The 21,933-nt window shown below is 45.6% G+C and overlaps 1 protein-coding gene and 1 pseudogene across 1 annotated transcript in view; both read right to left on the minus strand.

The window, feature by feature from the left end:
• The window catches only part of VANGL1 (VANGL planar cell polarity protein 1), a 48,590-nt gene extending 45,363 nt beyond the window's left edge, over positions 1 to 3,227 (minus strand). Inside the window, exon 1 of the mRNA XM_072967951.1 lies at positions 3,012 to 3,227. The gene's annotated coding sequence lies outside the window, so the exon portion shown is untranslated. The remainder of the gene's footprint in view (positions 1 to 3,011) is intronic.
• LOC116281842 (small ribosomal subunit protein uS2-like) lies at positions 2,013 to 12,635 on the minus strand (annotated as a pseudogene).
• Positions 12,636 to 21,933: the final 9,298 nt, after the last annotated feature.

Below are 21,933 nucleotides of genomic sequence, written 5' to 3' on the forward strand. Positions count from 1 at the left end.
ATGGGAAGAAGTATTTTGCTGAACTTGTGGTCTACAAACCATAACACATCATCCAGGCCACTGATGTAAGGATCAGAGAGATTGTGGCATTTGCAACAAAACCAGTGATTCTTTCATTACAAAGAGGCTCTTATAAAATGAGCGGTTCCGGGCCACTATTCACAAGGAAAGAAAATGCCAACCTCATTTTAACTGTCTTGCCAATGACTTCCACTCACCTTCCCAGAGTAACTGCTCTTAGTGTCAGTCATTAATTACCTCTGAAACACCCCCAGCAGCTGGGTAGAGATTTCTGAAAAATTGAACAGTTCATGTGTCTGGGCTTATAACGTATATTTGTTTTCAAGTGACCCCCTTGTCCTCTGCCAGATTTTTAAAATAGATTTCACAAGTACTGCCTTCTTTGTAAGTCCCCATGGTGCCAGATCCAGTGACTGCTGTCCTGTAAGTGGGATTCAGAAGGACTCTGACCGAGACAGAACACGGAAAAGCATGCATGCACCTTCTCATCAGGCTTCAGGCCAGACCAAAGCCACTACTAGAAACATGGTCCAGCCCCACATCCACCTCATCCTGTCATGTCCACCTTCTGGAAAACAGCATAGCACAATGCCCAAATCACATGCCCATACACAGCTGGACCCCTAACCACAGGTGGTTCACTTTACAGAGAAAGAAGGGCCATGATCACCTAATGGCTCACAGTTCATCAAGTGCTTCTTATATGTTAGGAAATGTTGTAAGTCATTTGCATGTAATCTCTCACATAATCTTCAGCACAAGCCTGGTAACAAAGCTAAAATGTTAATTTCGTGTCACGGTTAAGAAAACCAAGGACACACACACCTGGGAAGTGCTGGGGCCAGGCCTTGAGCTCTGAGAGTCTAATTCCAGAACCTGTGCTCTTAACTATGGAAAATACATAGCAATGTAGCAATTACCAGAATTGCTTACTTACAGAGAGGAGGGTAGACAACAATCATAAATTGTCCCAAACCACACATCACCCACAACGAATTCTGCAGTTCCCACTCCTTCTCACAGGTTCGGTGTCCCAAGCATTGTGGGGAGACCACAAGAAACAAAATGAATCTGAAATCGTTCGAGGTCCTAAGAAGCCCACAGCCCAGTGGAAACTGCCTCTGAAAATGCAGTGTGTCAACTGCCCACGTAACCCAATGCAGCAGAGGCTGGGATAACAGATAGGCCCTAAATTTGTGTGTGTGTATTAGGGAGATAGAGGTGAGAATGCCTTCCTTACTCTATACCTGTTAATTATCCAATAGACCAGGGTGACATGTCATTGCTGCTTGATAAGGAAACTTTCCTTTCAGGTTTCATCCTTTTGATCAAACACACAAGACAATAAAAATGTACTGCCTGACAAGCCATCCTTACAAACACGCCATTCTCAACATTCTCCCATTTTACTTACAAATTAAGTTGCAACCGAGTCCCACCGCCAACACTGCAACAGTGAACATTTCAAACGAGCTGTTTCACTGATTGTACTGAGAGACACCAAAGTCTGGGAGTGCTAAATGCTCGTGGATAGGTGAAGAGTGTTATTTCTTTGAACTGTAGAATAAACAGTTTCCTCCCACAAATCAAAGCCCCAACGATATCACATTGATTTAATTCAACTCTAAAAACTCTAATTAGTGATTACATAAAATGACTAATTACATCTCCCCGGATTCAGACAGTTTCTGCCACCTCACTTGAAGAGCCTAGGAGCCGTGTAATCAAACTATCCACCCACTGGAAGAATGCTCATTAGTACTGTTCATTGGTGACACAGGTTATATTTTCCATCAACCCTGCAAAACTTCTGAACACACTAGTGAAAATGCTGGATTCTTTACAGCTTGCTAGCTTTTGGAGTATGTGGCTAAAAATACTTGCATTTCCAACCAAAGCCCCCCAAAGGGGGTTTAACAAAATGCACGTGCCAGACACACAACCATCACAACAAAGCGCTCCAACATCTATTAACGACCAGCTAAACGAGCTCACACCACCTTGGCCGGGTGCGCGTTACACCTGGTTTGAAGAGTGGAAAATGAGCACAGCTTTCTGGGCTGCAAGTCTTACCAGCTCATCTCCTGGCCGCCAGGCCACGGCTCCGCCCCACTCCTGCCTCCGCCACGCCAACGACGCGTTTAAATTTTTATAAAGCTTCACACTTCTCTGAGCTACGTTAGCTTGGGGCAGTTGAAAGATTGCAGGAGGAAATGAGGTCCTGCCGGTGGCGAAGGCTGCCCCGGTGCGGTGAGATTGCCTCCAACCGGACACCTCGGGCAGACTTGCCGGACGCCTCCTGCTCCACCCCGGCGTTTTTGAAAGTAAACTCCTACCTGCCTGTTGCGCTCTCCGATGCGCAACCGGACTCGCCCCCCGGCCTCCAGGGCCGGCTCGTTCTGTAAGCGGGGTGGGAACACAGGCCAGCTCTGTGCGGGTTTCTGGCCCAGGGCCGGCCGGGCCCCCGGGCGCAGGCGGTTCCCGGGGCGAGCCCCGCGGCGGGGTGGGAACCCCGGAGCGCGTCCGGCTCCCGGGAAGCGCAGGGCGGCCCGGCCCCCGCCCCGTACGGCCGGTACCGCGGTCCGGGTGCCCGCAGGAACGGTCGGCCACTCCCTGCCGGCCGGGACGCGCACCCCAAAGTGCAGCCAGGGGAGAAGGGGGCGTCCGAGGCGTGGGGGGGGGAATGCGCGGACCGAGGAAGTGGTGTGAGCTGGGAGCGTGGCGCCGGGGCGGGAGGGGAGCACCTCGCGGGGATGGGAAAGGAGTGGGGTCCCGGGAAGCACGACTCGGGGTGCGGTCCGTGGGAGGGGAGGGAGCCCCGAGCCAGAAGCGGAAGGAGGGCGGTGAACCGGGGTCTGAGTCCGGGCAGGGGCGGCGAGAGGAGGGCGCAGGGGGCTCGCAGGGTGCGGGGTTCGGGTGGGGGCGTCTCCCGCAGGAGGTCCGCCCCCGCGCCCGCCGCCCCGCCGCGTGGGGCCTCAGACGGGACTCACCTCCGCGCCGGCCGTGCGGGCTCCGCGGCCCGCGGTCTCGGCTCGCAGCGGCCCCGGCTCTGCGGCCTGCGCTGGGCTCCGATAGAAGCAGAGCCCCGCCGCCGCCGCCGCCGCCGCACTGCTGCTTTCCGCTTCCTGTCCCGGCGCCGCCCCGCAGCCCGAGCCCAGCCCAGCCCAGCGAGCCCGGCGCGGCCGCGAGCCAAGAGCTGCGAGCGCGGCCGGCCCCGCCGCGGGCCCGGCCCACCTGCAGCGGAGGGCGGGGCCCGGCCGGCCTCTTTCCAGCCCCCAGGCACGTCTCACCCGGGCACACGCACACGCACACGCACACGCACTCACGCCCGCGCGCAGACACACTGGTACCCATACAGACCCCAGGAGGTGACAGCCCTCCAACACACACTCATTCACACATCACACATTGTCAGGAATTAACCCCAACCCAGCACCCGAACATACTTGCACCCTCAAACTCACATACTCATGCACACACACCAGCATGCACAAAATTCAAGTCCGTTTGCTCTCACTGGAGCCCCAACACACATATATTTGAACGGCCAAAGGACTAACCTCCTACCACACACACATACTCAAATACACATAGTCCAAAAATTAACCTACAAATATCCATATATACCCACACCTCAACCCACATACACACTCACACTTAAACTCACACGCAGTCCAGGAAATGACCCCACAAGTAACCAGACACACCCAGGCCCCCTGTAATCCCCCACAGCCAACCCTTTCCCCTCTTCCCCTAACAGAGGGGACACCACTTCCTAACCCCAGTCTACTAGAAACTGCCAGAAGAGCACACCACCCAAGGCTGCGGCCCTAGGTCCCAAACCTGATTCAAGCAGGTCTGCTTCCGGCTAAATCTGTTTCCCTGCCTAAACAGCAGAGAGGATGATAAAGCCAGTCTTGCAGGATTGTGGTGAGGATTCCAGAAAGTGGCTGGTGCCCAATCGCACTGAACAGTTGCCGAGTATTTATATGAATATCTGCACTCTTCTTACTTAGTTGTCTCATGTGGTGGATAGGGTTAGGGATCCATGTGCAGAGTCTGCAATCTGGCTGGGACCCAAAGTAGCTTACATGGCAGGGCTGTTCAGTGGAGGTGGTGTATAATGAGGTAATCTGGGCAGCTGGAGCCCAGCGGGGTGGGGGTGGGGGGCGCACCCACACTGAACTAGCCTTAGTCCAGGAATTTCAACCCTACAGCCCTCACTCTCCCCTCACCACCTCTTCCTCATCCTCCCTAGTCCCCATTCTCTCTCCCTTATATATTTATACTTCTTCAGAGGACATTATATGTCAATGTACGTGATCTTCACACAACCCATTCCAGCTGCCAGGCTTCACTGTTCACTCTTGGCAACCCCTCACCAACCTCTCACCTGTTTCCTGAGTGCGGCCAGCTTCCTGAGGTAAATTGTCAGTCCACCCGAATCAATGCTCAGGTGCAGAAATACAGAGCTTTAGAAAAGCAGGTCTCTGTCATCTTTGAAGTTTAGACCCTTCAAAGTTACCACAGGCCAGGGAATTCTAATTCTAGTTATGATACTCTCAAATAAACCCCCATGTGATCTACAAATTCTCAATGGATTTTCATGAAAAAAAGATTTTAATTCACTTTAGCTTATTCTGTCTAGCTACCTTACCATGTGGTGCTTTTGTTGGTAAGAGGGTTAGTGCAAAATAAACTCTGTTTGAAGATAATAAGTTCACCAAATGCCATCTATTTTTTGTTTTTATCTGACAATCTCAGGTATTCAGGTTTAAAAGATAAGAGTTGAATGATGGTCTATATAACCTGGCTCCCATTGTCTGTCACAAAGTGAGTCAGCCTTATTCTAGGGTTGGGTTAGCAGCCTATTCAGCTCTTGCCTAGACTCGAGTTCTCCAGCTTAGCCTTAATCAGTACTGAAGGTAATATGAGGGGTTCCATTTACTACTCCTTGGTCTTACGTACCCCTTTGTTCCCAACTCAGCTGGGGAAGGTGGGTACTAGGTACTGGGGGCTCTCAGGACTACAGTGTGACGACATTACACAAATTCATGCAGGTATCCCTTCCTACCCATTCTCACAGTTTCTCCAAACCCTAGAATGCTATCCACTGAAATTCTTCCTGTCTTCCGAGATCCAACCCAAATGGCATCTCTTAGGCAAAGCCTTCCCCAGTTCTCCCAACCAGAGAACATTCTCTTCCCCTCACTGAGTTCTCTGAATTTTTATGCTCACCTTCCACCTTGTATTGGTTATTGTATCTCTCTGCTCAGTGATGTGTAAATGCCACATCTTTACCTCTTTTCCATCACGTTATGCCATGTATTTCTCTCTTTTCTATCACAGATCTTTCCACATAGTAGTTATTTTGAAAAATACTTAGCAGATGACTAAATGACTATAAAATACCACTTGCCCTTGGGAAGTTGATTATCTAATCAGGGAGTAATCTGATTAACAAGTTATGACATGTGAACATAAAGACAGTTAACAACAAGAGAGAATATATAAAATGCTACATGCACTATCAGTACACTTTTTAAGAAGTCACTTATCTAGCCTCAAAAATTCTGAATATGCCTCAAGACAGGAGTTAAGTGAGAAGGGTCTGTAATCAATAAAATGGATTGCATAAAATTTATGCTTTAAAACAGATAGTCTTTATAAATAGGAGAATCTCTCAGCCATCACTTAAGACATCGTTTACCCTTAGTTTAAAAACATTTCTAATAAACTTCATCATCTGATTCCTAAGCCTACTGTAGATTAGAAACACATTAAAAGAGAGCAGGAGATGACCTCAGGAGACCCCGGGGACTGCAAAGGGGGGGTCATTGTGAAGACTGTTTAATTCCAAAACTCATGCCCTTTTCTTTACCAGTTACTCCTCTTAGCACACTACCACATCACAGAATTCTGATGATCCCGGGTTATAAGGGCTAGATAGACATTCTGTAGATAGTACTCTATTTAAGAAGACAGGGAAGATGTTTAAAAAAAGTAGATTTCCATCCAAAGTGTTTGAAATGTTAAAAGTGCTGTTTTTTTAAACCATACATGATATCACTTATATGTGGAGTCTAAAAAACAGGGGGGCACAAATGAACTTATTTACAAAACACAGGCAGACTCACAGACGTAGAAAACAAACTTATGGTTACCAGGGGAGAAAGGGGGTGGGAAGGGATATATTGGAAGTTCAAGTTTTGCAGATACTATTATGTATAAAATAGGTAAACAAGGTCCTACCATATAGCACAGAGAACTATATTCAATACCTTATAATGGCCTATAATGAAAAGGAATATATATATATGTATGTGTGTGTGTATATATATATATATATGTATGAATATATATATACATATATATATATATGAATCACTGTGCTGTACACCAGAAATTAACACATCATAAATCAACTATAATTCAATTTTTAAAAAGAACGGAAGTGCTGATTTTTAAAAGTCAATCTTCTGTAAAATCTACGTATGTGTAATACCTGTTTATGTTTAATAATGCCAGTGAGGAGGTGATAAAATATGGGTTATTAGTACCCAATGGGAGAGTCACATGGGCCTGAATGGTCAGGGTCAACTTGTCTTGAGGACAAGGAAAGAAAAGAAGGAAAAAAGGACAAAAAGAAGTGGAACTGGCTTATCTCAAGTGCTTAATATATATGAGTTGAATAAATGGGTAAATAGTCTTTCTGCTTGGAGTCTGGGCAGGGGTGTGCAGAGAACTGTGTCTGGAATATAATTAAGGGCAGTGAGCAGAGCAGCTAAGCTCAAGATAAGGGCTGGTGCTGAGACACAGGATTCAAAATTGAGTGTATAGGATTAGAAGATAGAGAACTTTGAATCCAACACTAGTGTCTGAACTTTTTGAAATAAGCTAGCAACATGATAAAGTATTCATTCGTCCATCCATCCATCCATTCAAAACCACATGCTTAGTACCTAGGAAAGCCAAGCAATGTTTGGGGGATACAAAGCTAGACAATGTAAAATTGATCTCTGATTCAACAATTTAGTCAACAAATATTTACTGAGCCCTTACTATGTGCCAGTCACTAGTCCGGGCTCTGGGGATGCATCAAAATAGACAAAAACTGCCCTCATGGAGTTTATATTCTAGCCAGTTGATGATTTAACAAGTGCTCAGGAGAGAACAAAGCAGGACTGGAGACAGGGGGGAGGGCACCTCACTGTCCTGGAGGAGCCCAGCTGCTGGGGGAGGCTGCTGCTCAACAAGGCCTCCCAGTGGAAGAGGAGGGCACTGGGACTGGGGCCAGAGCAGCACAGTGAAAGGGGCCAGCTCCGCCTGCAGAAGCAGCGTGGCCTCACCTCGCCATGACCCTGGGAGCAGAACTTGAAGGATAAGGATTTGACAGATATAGAGGGAGGAAGCATTCAGGGCACAGGCACAGAAGTGTCACAGAGCCTGTCCAGGAAGCTGTACCTGAAGGCGGTGTGCAGCGCTGAGGAGCTGACGGAGAACAGGGGCGGGGGTGCGCAGGGGGCGGTGTGGAGCTGCAGGTCTGGAGGGATGAGGCACCGCTGGTGTCAGGAAGGACAGGAAGGAAGCATCTAAGTGGCAGGGCTCCCAGCGGCCTGCTGCAGGCAGTTTGGCTAGGGGAGAACATGGGGGAGGAAGTAGGGCTAGGATGGGTGGGAGACGGGTGGGCACGACCTGGAATAGAGGGGCAGGGTGGGAGCTCAGAGGGCTTTGTATGGTGAGCTAAGAAGTATGGGTTTTATCTGGTTGGCAATAGGGAGCCATTGAAGATTTTTACTGAGAGGAATAAGATGATCTGACTTTACCGTGTGGAGAGTGGCTTCTTGAGGAAAGAGTGAAGTCAGAGAGACATAGGGTGTCCGAAGTGATGAAGGGGCCCGAGTTCCTGCAGCCTTTGCAGGTAAATTTCAATCACAAACGGGGAACCAGGAGGAAGAAGTTCAGGGAAAAAAGGCAAGTTCAGTTTTAGGCATGTGAGTGTCAGTACCTTTGGGAGGTACAGGTGCAAACAACAATAGGTCAGGCTTATGGAGCATTTATCATATGCCAGCACAGTGCTAAAGATTTTACAGGTCTTATTCATCCCTCACTACAGCCCATGTTTTGGGTATTGTATCATCCGCATTTTAGGAGAAGGAAACTCAGAACGGTTAAATAAGTTGCGGGCGATCACACAGCTGCTGATGGGTGGTGGCGGGGGGCAGGCTTTGACCCCAGATTGGCTGATCACAGACGTCCCCTCTTTAATCCATCAGCTATACTGCTCCTTGGCACTGTGGGTTTAGAACTCAGGAGGAGGGAGGCTACTGGCGATGAATTTCGGAGATGACATGCGGTTGACATTGCAATAGAGAAAAGAGCAAGCAAGAGAGGGTAGAGACACGCAGGCCATGTCTGGCAGAGAGATACGACAGGGACACTCAGAGATGACAGATGTCATTGTTGTTTTGTTTCCAGTGAGGAAACCCTTAAGCCTGTTTAAATACCAGGGAGAAAAAAAATTTTAATTTCAAAATTTAAGAAGGGAGGGATGGAGGGGAGGGTGTAACTCAGGGGTAGAGTGCGTGCTTAGCATGCACAAGGTCCTGAGCTCAATTCCCAGTATGTCTGTTAAAATAAATAAACCTATTACCTCCCCACCAAATAAATAAATAAATAAAATTGAACCTAATTACCTCTCTCCCCCCCCAAAAACAAAACAAGAAGAAAAGAGTACCTTGGGGGACAGGGGCAAGGACCAGCCTTGTAAAGGTGCAGACAGAGGCGAGCAGACAGGTGAGCACTGGGGGTCAGGGGCATCTCAGTATTCTCCATAGAGTAGAAACAAGAAGCACTGACAGGAGATGGAGTCAGGCCAGAGAAAGAGGTGTATCTGATGGCTTCTCCGGGGCCCCTTGAGAATATGATTGCCACTGGGATGGAAATCACAAAAATATACATTCTCCATTTTTTTTTTTTGCAGACAATTTGATTGGACTTACAGAATCTGAAGGCCTCTAAGGGGTCCCAGACATAGTCATGTCTACAGTCTCCTCTGTGTCTAAGAAATATTATCTTTGATAACTTTGAGGTGAGAGTGGGATGTCCAGGTAGAAACTTGAAAAAGCAGAGGACTAAGTGGGACCTTCTATTAAATAGCTTCCTTGGGCTGTGGACAAGAAAGCAAGTGCACTCTGCATAAAGCTGCCGGGCTCACAGGGCCCTAAACGAGCAGCCCTGACCCATGGACCAAGTGTGCTAACCACCCTGCCCTCCGTGGGGCCAGGCACTGGCACCTGCCCTGCTCTGCAGACCTGGGCGGGCAGGCGAAGTGGCTCTTATTACCTGGGGAGGGGCTGGGAGGCTGTGCAACATCTGATAGAGCTCAGATTCCAGAAGCAGGATGTTGCCAAGGCTTCAGTCAACCCCTGCACTTCAGCAGCCTTGTTATCAGTGAAAAGGAGAGGAGCCAGGGGGCAGAGAGCCTGCAGAAGACACCAGTCAGTGCACATGGCCTTGGGTCTCCTAAGTGTTCCCGGGGCGAACCCGCTTGCCTGGGCAGTGCAAGGGATTCCACTCAGGGCCCGTCGTGGGTGGGGATGAACTGGTTAATAATACCCTCTGGGGCTTGGAAGTTTCTTCTTTTCTGTTGTTTTTAATCTGGGGAGTCATCATCAGTAATTCATTACCTATTGATGAGAAACGCTTGAATAACACCCAGCATCCCGCGTTAAGCTAATTACTTGGACAAACACCAGGTGGCACTTTTCCCTAAGGGTGAACCGGCCTCTGGCACCGCTGGCCTGGGCCCAGACTCCCAGCTGTGGAGCAGACATAGGCACAAAGGAAGGCCTTGGCTTCTGGCCCACAGCCAGGTCAGCTCTCTCCCGGAGTCACAGACCGTCTGGGCGTTGTGGAAGGGGAGGGCCAAGTCTGGACATAGTGGGACAAACCATTACTCCATCTCTGTGACCAGATGTGTTAACATGCCTTTTTCTGTATTTCTGATGCTTTGACATCTGGGGGCTTTGCTGCCCCCGGAGAGTCTGCCGCCCTCAGAGATAGCTAATTCCTAGAGATAGTAAAGACTCACGCGTGATGCTTTTCATATACAAAATGACCAATTCAGGGCCTATACACATCCTCCCCTGTCTGGCTCTCACACCCTTGACCACTAGCCACCTGCCCTAATCACCCCAGGGTCAGGTACCAAACAAGTGGAGACAGCCCCTCTACCCTAGAACCTGCTGAAATTATTCAAACTAGCAATTCTAAGCCTGCTTACCCCGCCTCACTTGTTCCTTCTCACAAGAAACAGCAATAAAGGCCCTCGCCTCTGTTTTCTTCCTATTCTTCTGACCTCCTGGCTGACGCTGGTGCTTCTCTGTGCAGCCCTGTGCAGTGGAGTGTGTCCCTCCTCTTGGGGACAGTCTTCTCCAAGGCCATTGTCTCCTGATCAGTTGGCCTTATCATACCTGGATAATAATAAAACCTACATTGAAAAACAAGGTATCTCTTGAAATGGTGCTCATTTGCGAACCATATAAATGACCCGGCGAAGCGAAGGAATTAATATTTATTGTGTTCTTTACTATGTGGCGGGCATCGTAGGAGTAATTTTTCATCTATTGTTTAATAGGATTTTCCCAGTAACAACCGAAGTTGATATTTGACAAAATTTTAAATAGTTCAGGTCTTTCCCAAGATCACAGAGGCTAAACCATGGCCTCCTGGTTCCCAGCCTGGCTCTCCCACTGCACGGGCCAGAGATAACTAAGACAGACTTCTAGCTCTTACTTTATTCCCTCTCCCCTTCCCTGATTAATGACCACTGCCCATCCTCTACCACCTTTCTTTCTTTCTACTTTTCCTTCTAGTCATTTATTTGTTTATTTGTTTACTTGTTTATTTATTTGAAACTGTTTATTTTCCATCAACCTGTTTCCGTTTGCAGGGTTTACGGAAGAACAACTGGAGATCTCTCTGTGGTTGTTCCCACCTGTTCAGTGGCCTGAGCAGTAGGGCTGCCGACCAGTCCTCTGGCGGGGTGAGCACCCCTGTCTTCAGCAGGGGCTGCTGCTCGCCTTCAGACCGGTCTGCGACCATGGGATTAACAGCAGTGAACTTGGGAGCTGGAGCCATCCATTCACCCTGAAATTCCAACTTGGTCACAGCCTTTTTGGCCGCAGCCTGCTTTTCCTTTCCAATCTCTTTAGGATCTCTGTGGAAGCAGAGATCAGGCGCCACCTCCCATGGGTGTCCACGGGAGATGGTGCCGCGCATGCACAGAAATTCACAGGCCAGCATCCGCTATATTAGACCCTCTGAGCGGGCTCCCTTGTTGCTTCACGGGATGGCAACGTCTGCACAGCGCAGAGGAGAGTCTGTGTTGCAGGGAGCCATGGTAGGCGGGTTGATGTAAGACGCCTCTGTGAGAGGTGGTGGGCAGCCCTGGGATCAGTAACCACTGGGAGTCTTGGCTCCCGGGAAGCTGCCTAGGCTGGGTTAGAAAAGGTTCCAGGAATGGAGCACCCACAACAGGAGTGATGCCAGTGGTGGCAGCAACTTCTGCACAGCTCATTGGCCAGGTTCCTGGAGGGTATGGCACTGACATCATCTGGGTTTGCAATGACAACAGTGGCACGAGCTGCCAATGGGAGCTTCTCCCAACTTCTCTCCAGGCTTATGATACGGATGCCATCATTTTCCTTTTGTGGATGTACTGCCCCATTTGGAAGTCAAGGTTGCTGCCACCTAAATGGGTTCTTGCTGCAAGGAATATGAGGACAGTCTTCTCCTTCACGTGCAGGACATCAAGGCTCTGGACATTGTAAAAGTTTCCTGTTAAGTTCTGATGAGGACGCAGAACAAAGCCTGTCTGGGTAGGACAGAAAGGCCCTACCTTTCCCTTTAAACAGAAAAATTTTCTTGGCAGTGGTATTTGTGTATGTGTGTGTGTGTGTGTGTGTGTGTGTTTTCATGTAGGTGAAAATCTGAAAGACAAATCACAAATTCCGGGACATAATAAACTTTCTTCTTCTAATTACAAAAACTTCAAGTTCTGAATTTACCATTATTTTTACATTTCAAGTTCAATAATACAATTTCAAGTATACACTTTGTTTTAAATGCTTTTTTTAAAAAACACCATGACCAAGATAGAGTAACAGGTCTGGATTTATCCTCCCGTATGAAATAACTATCAATTCAGACAAAACATCTGAAATGAGATTCAAGAAATTGGACATCAGGAAATAGAGCACAGTGCTGCCTGAAATGCCGAAGACCGACAGGGTAACCCCCATCATTGCCCCACTTTGCTGCCTAAAGAGAGTTTTCAGGCTGTGGTACAGGGAGGGGAACCAAGCAGAGCCTAGTGGGCTCCCTGCTTCGAAGAGACAGAGCTAGGATTTGAGGAAGCAGAATAACAGATGCAGATAAAAACAATTCTAGAAAAATACAGAGGCTCCCCTCAAGTATTCAGTTGTAGTGTTCAGTGCATGTGTGGGAGGAAAGAATCCCTTGAATGGATAAAAGGGAACAATACCTAGAATCATGCAAGAACGTAAAAAGTACCTGTTATGACCAGCCAGGCTGCAAACCTCATAATCCATGAAGCATTGGGTAATGTAATCAGACTGGTCTTGTCTCAGTAGTGGGACATTAAAGCCCTGGATTGAATGTTTCTCTGGTTGTGCCCAACAAAGCAAGACCTGAAAGTATCCAACTGTTTCCGAGAACTCTGTGTTCCAAAGGTGAAGGATAGTTATGAAATACACAAATATGCAGCACCCAGCAAAATACAATCGCTGGGATCCTATAAAAGTTACCAAACATGTAAAGAAACAGAAGAACATGGCTCATAAGGAGGAAGAAAATCTTCCAATTGAAAGTCAGCAGAACTGACACCAATGATAGAATTAGTAGAAACAAACCAACAAAAACCCCTTTAAAACAGTAATTCTAAAAGCTTGGGGGGAAATTAAACATGATAAGCAGAGAAATGGAAGAGATAAAACAAATTCAAGGTGAGCTTCTAGAGATGAAAACTATAATGTCTGAAATAAAAAATCTACCAGATAAGATTAACAAAAGATTAGACATTGTAGGGACAAAGATTAGTGAACTTGAAAACATAGCAATAGAAATTATCTAAATTCACTAATCTCTTATGCAATGTCTAATCTGTTCTTAATCTCCTCCAGTGTACTTTTTCACTTCAGACATCATAGTTTTCATCCTTAAAATCTGATTTATATCTCTTTTATATTGCCTACATTTCTACTTAAATTTTTGAAACTATGAAATGCAGTTACAATAACTATTTTAATGTTCTTCTCAGCTAAATTTAACATGTGTATCAATTCTTTGTTATTTTCAAATGGTTGATTGATTTCTTTCTCTTCATGATGGGTCGTGTTTTTCTGCTTCTCTGAATGCCTAATAATTTTTTATTGGCTGCTAGACATTGTGAATTTTTTTCTTGAGTGTTGGATAGTTTCGAATTCCTATAAATATTCCTGAGCTTTGCACTGGGATCGTTAGGTTCGTGGAAGTAATTTGATCCTTTCAGGTCCTCCTCTTAAGACATATTATGTGGGACCAGTCATGTTTACTGTAGGGATAACTGCTTCTCAACACTGAGGAAGACCTTTCTGAGGATTCTACCCAATGCCCCAGGGCTTATGAGGTGGGAAGAGGCACTATTCCTAGTTACTGTGAGTGCCAGGTACTTTTCCCTCTAATCCTTACGGCTGGTTCCTTCCTCAGTCTTGATACTCCCCTCACAGTAACGCACTCATCAGTACCCTGTCAAAGTCATTAACGGGATCCTCTGAGAATACCCGAGTCTCTCTCTGCACAGCCCTCTCCTTTCTGGTACTCTCTGCTGCCAACTCCAGCTACCTTAGTTCCTCTGGGTGTTCAGCAATGTCTCCTCATCTCCTGTAGTCTTCTGGCTTTTTGGGTTGGCCTTTCCTGAACCACAGTCAGGCTCTCTCCTAAGGGAGTAAGCCTGAGCAATGATAGGTTTCACTTTGTCTGTTCCCTGTCTCTTGGGGATCACTGCCCTCTGTTGCCTAATGTGGAGTGTCTTGAAAACCATTTTTGTGTGTGTGTTTTGTTCAGTTTTTAAATTTTAGGCAAGAGGGTAAATATGTTCACTGTTAATCTATCTTAGTTAAAAGCAGAATCCTCGGACCATTTGCATGTAATTTAATTATCAGTGTGGTTGGCTATGTATCTACCACATTGCTAGTTGCTTTCTGTTCATTTGATTTGTTCTTTTTCCCTTTTTCTCCTGCTTTCATTTGTATCAATTCTTTCTTTGTGATTTTATTTTATATCAATTATTAGTTCACTCATTACTTTTTTTAAAAAAAAGACTTTTTTCCAGCAGTTTTATGTTCACAGAAAAATAAAGAGGAAGGTATAGAGATGCCCCATGTACTCCCTGTCCATGTATCTCCTGTATGTCCACCATGCATGCAGAGCCTTCCCTGTTATCAACATCCCCCACCAGAGTGGTACATTTGTTACAACTGATGAGCCTACAATGACACATCATTATTACCCAAAGCCCATAGTTTACTGTAGGGTTTACTCTTGATATTGCATATTTCAAGGGTTTGGACTGGTGTATAATGACATGTATCTATCATGATAATATCACACAGAGTATTTCCACTGCCCTAGAAATGCTCAATGTTCTCAATGTTCCTATTTATCCCTCTCCTTTCCCAGCTTTTGGCATCCACGGATCTTTTTATTGTCTTTATAATTTTACCTTTTCCAGAATAACAAATAGTTGGATTCAAACAGATGTAACCTTTTCAGATTTGGCATCTTTTACTTAGTAATATGCATTTGTGGTTCCTCCAGGTCTTCATGGCTTGGTATTTCATTTCTTTTTGGTGTGGAAGAACAGTCCGTTGTCTGGCTGTACCACAGGTTATACATCCACTTACCTGCTGAAGAACATCCTGGTTGCTTCCAAGATTTGGCAATCATGAATAAAGCTGCTATAAACATCCATGTGCAGGTTTCTGTGTGGATATAAGTTTTTAAGTCCTTTGGGTAAATGCAAAGGAGCATAATGACTGGATCTTATGGTGACAGTGTGTTTAGTTTCATAAGGAACCGCCAAACTGTCTTCCAAAGTGGCTGTACAATTTTGCGTTCCCACAAGCAATGTACAAGAGTTCCTGTTACTCCACGTCCTTACCAGCATTTGATGTTGTCAGTGTTCTAGATTTGGGCCATTCTCATAGGTGTGTAATGGTGTCTCAGTATTGTTTCAATTTACATTTCCCTGATGATGTATGAGATGGAGCATCTTTCCAAATGCTTATTTGCCATCTGTATGGCAGTGCTGAGGCGTCTGCTAAGCTCTTTGGCCCATTTTCTAATTTTTTTCTTATTGTTGACTTTTGCTAGTGCTTTGTATATTTGGGGTAACAGACCTTTATCAGCTACGTCTTTTGCAATTCTTTTCTTCCACTCTGTGGTTTGTCTTTTCATTCTCTTGACATTGTCTTTCACAGAGCAGAAGTTTTTAATTTTAGTGAAATCCAGCTTTATTATTTCCTTCATGGATTGCGTCTTTCGTGTTGTATCTAAGTCATCACCATACCCAAAATCATCTAGGTTTTTCCCTATGTTGTCTTCTAGGAGTTTTATAGTTTTGTGGTTTACATTTAGGTCTATAATCCATTTGAGTTAATTTTTGTGAAGGGTGTTGGTCTTGTTTAGATTCATCTTTTTGCATGTAGATGTCCAGTTGTTTCAGCACCACTTGTTGAAAAGACTGTCTTTGCTCCAATGTATTGCCTTTGATCCCTTGTCAAAGATCAGACTCTATTCAGATGGGTCTACTTCAGGGCTCTCTATTCTATCCCCTTGCTCTACCATTCCCCAGCTGTGCAGTCTTCTTCCTGGCATCAGTGTGGAATTCTGGACCCAAGATGTTTCTTGCAATCCCCGGAGGTAGAGGATTTTTCATTCTACTCTCCTTCCAGCAGCGATGGTTCTTTCCTATGTCCTGTTGGGGGGTGGGTTCCCACCATCTCCCAGGTTTACCTTTTCTCCTTCAATGACTTAAGGCTTTTATTTTATAGGAGAAAGGGGTCTAGGGAAGCAAGCAGGGCTTTGTGCCTGTTCCTCTATCCTGTGTCAGAGGAGACTCCCGTCGGTCTGCGGCCCTGCCCTCAGTCTTTCTCGCAAGCACCCAGTGGAGGCTCAAGAAGAAGAGCCTACAAGTAAAGTGAGCTAGTGCCTAGGGGCCTACTGTTCCACGCTGACCCACCCTTGACCTCCGAGATTTCATTAAGCTTTTAGTTTACTTTCCACCTGTTTGTTTGCAGCCTCATCTTTCTCCCAGGCGAAAGGAGAGACACTGTGTGTCCCACCTTGCCTTTGAGGGCCTTCCTCCTCCTTGGAATTTGGTTTACTTAGTTGCCTTTTGAACTCAGACATCTCATGGGCTCCGTAAATGTCGTTTTTTAACCCATCCAGCTTTTCCTCGTTGTTAAGGTGGGAACAACGTTCTTTCCAGCTTTCTTCATCCTGAGAGGAAGCCTTGTTCTCTTAGCATTGGATTCACTCTTTTTCTCAGTGGCCAGAAGAGGTGAGTTTCCTATTTTACACACAGGAAACTGAGATCTTGGAGAGGTTACATTCCTTGATTGGCAGGTGATGACGCTGGAACTCCCCAGTGACCAGAAATGTGTGAGGTCAGTCGCTGGGATGGGAAGCAGGAGGGACCAGCAGAAAGCCTGGGGGTCCTGGGAGGTGGGAGAGCCTGGGGAAAAGAGGCTGCCAGGGGGGTGAGGGTCCAGATATTCACTCCTCTGTCGGAGGCAGGAGTCCAGCCATCAACTAAGAACAAACAGCCTGATTGGGTGGCTTTCTGAAGCACCACTGGCCAGGAACTGACCCACCCAGGGTGGGGAAGGAGGGCTGGGGAGGACTGTGCTGATGCCTGTTCTAAGCTCAGGATCCAGAACGGCGCCTCAGCCCACACCCTCCACCTCCTGCCCGCTGACCTCGCAGCTGCGCTCTCCCCGCACCCCATGGCCATCTACTGTGCAGACACACTAGCCTACTAGCCATTTCTCAAACACACCCCTCCTTTTCCTGACATGATCAACTTCGTTGAAGTGTTCCCCTGACCTGTAATGCCCTACCCGCTCCCCTAAAGCACCCTCGGTTCTGCCCGTCCGAAGCTGAGGATGGGGGAACAGCCCCGTGTGTGTGTCCGCGGGAGTGAAGAGGCCCAGTGTGTGCGTTGTGTATGTGAAATGGAAGAAAGGCTGTGGGTGTGCATGGCAGGGGGAGGGCCCCCCAGCAAAGGTGGGGGCAGCTCAGAGTGTACTCAAAGGGAAGGGAGGCAGGCAAGAATGGGCCTGCTCTTCTTACCACAATTCCAGAGCAGCCCTGGAGAGACGTGTCTCATCCATCAGCCGCTCGGGAGACAGCATTAGCACAGCGGGGTGACAATGACTGCACACATTGGGGACACTCTTCCAGGCTGGCTGCATGAAGAGGGACCCAGTGAGGCTCCCCCCACTGCAGACTGAGGCGCAGGTGGGGAAGAAGGCCGTACGTGACTGGCCTGAGGGGTCGGGGAGGGTCTAATGCCGGAGTGGATGAAATCCCACCATGAGGGATTCAGTACTTTACCAAGTCCTCCAGCCCATGTCTTTTAAGCTGCAAATCTTTCTAAGAAGGTGATATGTTTGACTCTTTTCATTTCGTTTTATGTGAACAGCATGGGCTTTGAATCCATTAGAACTGAGTTCAAATCCTGACTCTACCAATTACCAGCAATGAGCACTGTGGACCTTTTGCTTCTAGGTTTTTTGGTGGGGGATTAGATTGATTGATGGATTGATTTAATGGAGGTACTGGGGATTGAACCCAGGACCTTGTGCATGCTAAGCAAGCACTCTACCGCTAATCTATATCCTCCCCCCACCCCCGATTTTAGTATTTAACCCTTCTGAGCATTCATTTCCTGGTTTGTAAAATGAGGATAATGATGCTCATGTTACAGGTGTGTAAAGCTGAAGTGAGATGGGGAACATAAGATGCTTCACACAGTGTCTGCCATAAGAATCACTCATCTGTCCATTCATTCACCAAATATTTATTGAGCAGCTACTAAGTGCCAGGGGCCATTCCGCATGCTGAGGATTCAACAGTGAATAGAACAAATCCCACACTGTTGTGGAGCTCGTAGTCTAGAAGACGGTGATAAAAAAATAAATAAAAGGTAAAATATAAGTCAGTTAGTAAGTGCTTTGAGGAACCACAGAGCAAGGGGATGCAGCATGTGGGGAAAGGGACACCGTTACAATTTTATATAAACAAGACATACTCTTTGAATGACAGTCAGGGGAGTGGAGAAACTAGGAAGAAGTGAAGGCAGGTAGAGGGCATCTGACTCCACCTGGGATGAACAGGGAAGGGAAAAGAGGAAGATATGCAAATTATATGATATACCAACATCATTTAGGGGTGTATGCATACGTATTTGTGTTTCACCTATCACTAACTTTGACATGAAAGGGCTTTGTTCCCAAAAGATTCATAAACAAGAGTGACTGCCACTACCCTGGTACTTCCTGGCTGAGTATAGAAGGATTTGTTTTTAAACTAAGAGTCAAATTTTACAGAGAAGAAAGCCTTTCACTGAAGCTTGTTGATCTAAAAGGGAGGTTGCATTCTAGAAAGGTGGGCTAGCATGGTGGTTCCCTTCCTTGCATTCTGGAGGACAGGGTAGGCTCTTACTATGCAGATGTGTAAACTCACCAGCCTGTGGTTGTGGGTGAGGCCCCACTAGCTGAGTGACCACCCCATGTAGGCTCATTGCCTTCAGGTGTGCCAACACAGCGCTCTGGAAAAAGCGGGCAATGGCACAGGTAAGCAGGTAATATAGGAAGTGGGTACAGATGCATCTCAAACCAGGCAGTAACATTGGTCAACGTTTCAACCTGCAGCTTGAATAGAATCATTTAGCTGAGATTGTAATTTTATGTCCTCTGGTTGAGGTAGCAATTTATAACCCTGGACAGGTGTAAAATAAGCATAGAGATAATGACACACTGGGTGCAGAACTTTTTCCAGTGGGTTGCATCGTATGGGATTTGTAACCAGTCTCGAAATCATTTTACTGCTTTATATATGCTTTGTCTGCTTTTCTGTTTTTATGATGTTGGTGATGGGTAAGAGACTCTGAGACACCACATTTACAAGATTGATTTATTAATTTACAAATGTAACATAATTGCTGAGAATAATTTTGCTCTTGTTAAGCCTGCCAACAACAGGAGTTTCAATTGCCTGGAAGAATCCAATATATTGAATTTGTGACTGTACTTTCAAATGTCTAAGGAAATGTGATTAATTAAAAATATGCAAAGGAGATGTTTAAGGATTTAATCTGTGAAACTTAAGTTAGTTGATATTGATCGAAGAGCCTGTAGAAACAATCTTTATAATTCTTTGTAATTGCTAGGTTTGTAAATAGAATCAACCAATTTGTAGACTGAGCTTGAAGGTTCAAGATAAGCTAGGTTTTAAAAATGAAAACTTTGATATATTGCATGTTGGATTTTGAAAAAAAAAAGCTACAAGGAACTGTAATTAGTGCTTTCAAGGTACAAAGGTCTCCTTTCTCCATAGAAAGAAAAGAAAAAAATTACAGCCACGTTGTCATCAGCCCCCCGCAGGATTGTACCAGGTCTTGCCCAACATTGGTTGTTACTGCTCTTATTAATTTTTGCCAACCTTCTGAGTCAAAAATAATATTTTATTATTGCTTTAATTTACATTTCTATGGCTACAGAGAGGTTGAACATCTTTTCATCTTGACTTGGACATTTATGGTGGTCTCTGAATTTCTGCTGAAGCCTCAAAGCTAAAACCAGTAGGTGGTGCTATTTGTGGAGATGTAACTTGGTGCAGTCACCGTGGAAAACAACATGGAGTTTCCTCAAAAGATTAAAGATAGGACTATCATATGGTCCACAAATTCCATTTTTGGGAATTCATTCAAAGAAAATAAAAACTCTAACTCGGAAAGATATGTGTACCCTTATGCTGATTGTGGCATTATTTACGACAGCCAAGATTTGGAAACAACTTAAATGTCCATCAGTGGATGAATAGATAAAGAAAACGTAAGATCTATATAGATAGATACAGGTAAAATATAATATGTTTATATTATGTATTATTGTGTATTATAGTATTTAGTCATAAAAAGTGAAATCTTGCCATTTGCAACACCATGGATGGAACTTGAGTGCATTATGTGAAGTGAAATAAGTCAGATAAAGACACATCCTGTATGATCTTACTTGTATGTGAAATCCCCCTGCCCCCTCACCAAATAAAACCCAAAGCTCATAGATACAGAGAACAATCTGGTGGTTGCCAGAGGCAGGGGGGTAGGGGGTGGGCAAATGAGTGAAGAAGGTCAAAAGGTACAAACTTCCAGTTATGAAATAGGTAAGTCATGGGGAGGTAATCTACAGCATTCGGACTATAGTTAATAATACTGTATTGCATATTTGACAGTTGCTAAGAGAGTAAATCTTAAAAGTTCTCATCACAAGAAAAAAATTCTCTAACTGTGTATGGCAAGGTTCCAGGACCCTCGCCGTGCTCACTCCCTAGCTGGATGCTACCCTAGAAGAACACGGCTGGTTCCGAAGCCAAAGCCAGTCCTGTGGGCCCTGCAGTCGGCGTCTTTGGCTAAGTACACGCCTCACAGCTAAATGCAAATCCTTTCCTGAAGGGAGATCCAAATAGCACACCTCCGTGGTTAGCACATCAACCAGTGGGGTTAAATCACATTCGAAGCAGTAGATGAGATTTGCAAGTTAATCACTATATACAAAAACAGATGAAAAACAAACATAGGGAACTATATTCAATATCTTGCAATAAGCTTTAATGGCAAAGAATATGAAAACGAATATGTGTGTGTGTGTGTGTGTATATATATGTGTGTCCCATATACATGACTGGGACATTATGCTGTACACTAGAAATTGACACATTGTAACTGACTACATTTCATAAATAAATAAACAAACAAACAAATAAATAAATAAATAAAGTAGATGAAAATTTCCTCGCTCTAACCCTTGGGCAGACGGTTCCACAGTGATCCACAGAGGGCCCCTAGCAAGACTGAGCCCTGGATGCCTACAGCAGGAACCAGCTTGAATGTGCAAACTTGGCTTGATTTTCCCTCCCTCCTTTTACTCTTTCCCTAGTCCCTCGCTTCTGTTCCTTGCAATCACTTCTCAAACAATCTGCAGACAAGCCTGGGTGTGAAGCTCTACTTTTGCAGGAACCCAGGCTGTGAGGCTGGCTTATTGTGTTTCTTAATTCGGCAGTGCCCTCTTCTGTTGGTACAGTGGGGTTCAGTTTCTTTGCTGAATAGTGTGTGGTGTCATCAGTGGCAGGGTTCTGATTTTGTGATGCCATCTGTTTCTAAGGAGACTTAAATTCAGATGTTTCATCCTCTTTTTCTTTCACTATCAAGCCCCTAAGGGACGCCTTCTCCTTCCAAGTCACCTTCCTCTCCCGTAAAGTCCTTAAGCCTCACATACTTTCTCTGTTATTGTCTTGCTTTTATTGTTTTCTTTTTAGGTTTTATCAGGTATTATCATTATTACTGCACCATGCAGTTGATATTGTTTAGATTTACTCACATCTTTTCTGTTTTATTTTCTCATTTTTCTTTCTCACATAGCAGATATTCCTTCTGGAATAATTCTTCTTTCTAACAGATTCTCTGGAATTCCTTTTAGTGATGGTCTGTGGTGGTCAACGCCTTCAGTTTTTATTTGCCTAGAAATGAATTTATTTCATCTTTGTATTTGAAAAATATTTTTCCTT

Source organism: Vicugna pacos, chromosome 9 (assembly GCF_048564905.1).
Source record: "Vicugna pacos chromosome 9, VicPac4, whole genome shotgun sequence".
Taxonomy (NCBI): Eukaryota; Metazoa; Chordata; class Mammalia; order Artiodactyla; family Camelidae; genus Vicugna; species Vicugna pacos.